This window comes from Rutidosis leptorrhynchoides, chromosome 6 (genome assembly GCF_046630445.1).
Source record: "Rutidosis leptorrhynchoides isolate AG116_Rl617_1_P2 chromosome 6, CSIRO_AGI_Rlap_v1, whole genome shotgun sequence".
Lineage (NCBI taxonomy): Eukaryota > Viridiplantae > Streptophyta > Magnoliopsida > Asterales > Asteraceae > Rutidosis > Rutidosis leptorrhynchoides.
The window spans coordinates 213,541,646-213,543,793 of NC_092338.1; positions in this window are offsets into that span (position 1 = coordinate 213,541,646).

Genomic DNA, 2,148 nt, shown 5'->3' on the forward strand with positions numbered 1-2,148 from the left:
TTTTAATGATATTCGAAAAAATGGTAAAGTCATTTACAAGTAAGAAAAAATGTATCATTTGACATGGGTTAGACAAAAGTTAGTGGAAGACTAAATTACATGATAATCAATTAGTGTCAAAACGCTTTTTGATATAATAGAACTTGATTATTTAAAATGTCTTTGATTAAATAACGTATGTTGGTTGATAACTTGCAACGTGTATTTAAAACGTGTTTACGTATATTATATATATTTTGATTTCAAATTAATTAAGCAAACGATTGTAACGCTCGCTTATTGATTCGGTTGATATTTAGATTTGTCAATTAGAACATTAAGAGGTTAAAATAACGCTAGTACATAAATGAACTATACTTAATTAAGTTTTAAAAATGAAAATGACATATAATATAATAACTCCTATTATGTAAACGATCTTAAGTTACATTCTGAAATATAATTAGTATTTGAAAAACTAAATATTATATTAGTAAATAAATATTTCTAATATATATAAACTTATATTTCTAAATGAATATATATATATATATATATATATATATATATATATATATATATATATATATATATATATATATATATATATATATAATAAAATATAACTTTACTATAAAACGTTTGATTTAAAATAACATATTTTGATAACCAACGAGACATTGATTTATAGAAGCAAATGACGAAAACACTTGAATGATTAGGTTACACTTGGAGTGATATAGTTATTGGTGAGTTAAGACTTTTTTTTTTGTTAACGGTACACATCACAAAATGTAAAACGCTAGTTTTCTGAGTGTACGAAAAGCCGTTTGAGAAACCGGAACCAGGACATGAGTCGAGTGACAACGTACGGGTTATCGGAACAAAAATTACATTTTTATCATGCACATAAATATAATATAAAATATAATTAATTATATAAATTAAATATATTATATATATAATAATATTATACGAGTGTCGGTAGTTTTAATTGAAGGATCATGTGATGGCCAAGTATCTCATGCGATCGCATGGCCCCAAGGCACATAAACCATGCGATCACATGGCTAGTGATGAGAGGTCAAGTCTTTAAATTTTGATCGATTTCATTTCGGTACACACACACACACATATTTCATCATCTATCTTTCTCTGATCTCTCTATATACTCTGTAATATTTATTTAATTTATTATTATTATTAAGATTAATATTATTATTAAACTTATTATTAGTAGTATTAGTATTATTAGTATTATATATAAAATACTACGACGAGGTTACGCTCGCGTGTTTTCAAAACAAGTTTTTCGATCGGGATGGAGCTAAGGAAATTATGGGTTATAGCTATGGAGGTTATGGGTAATGTTTGTAGGGTTTGCTCGTGAGTTAAATCTAGTGTTTATCATCTTCGTTGCATCTACGTACTTTCCTGCAATATTGAATCTCAATATTGATACGTGAGCACGCATAACTTAACTTTTATATATTATTAGTGTATTCCTGACTAGTGCTCGAGTATATATGTTTATGCATGCTTGTATGTTTAATTTGTCATTAGATAACTTATGATAAATTATGAATTTGATACATATGCGATTGAGATAAGGTATATGATATGCATGTCGTTGAAAAGCTGGCGAAAAACTATAAACTTTTCATTTAGATATCGTATGGTTTTGATGAACGGATTAAAAGATATCGTCAATTGAATTATCTATAATTTTAAAGTATTATTGTTAAGATGATTATCGTTATCGTTAATGTTATCGTTATCGTCGTTATTATCGTTATTACGTAGTATTATTTTTATTTAATAATCAATATTATTATTATTATTATTATTATTATTATTATTATTATTATTATTATTATTATTATGATTATGATTATCATTATCATTATCATTATTAATATTATTAAAATAATTAATATTTTTTTATCAAAACTATCAATTTATTATTTTTATCGTCATTATTATTATTAAAAGTATCTCTAATATTAAAACCATCATTTTTATTAAAATTATCATTTTTAATAGAAATATCATTGTTATTATAAAATATCATTATTATTATCATTTTAGTATTATTATTATTTAAAAATTATCATTTTGAATAGAAATATTATTTTTATATACAATATTATTATTACGGTTAATATTAAA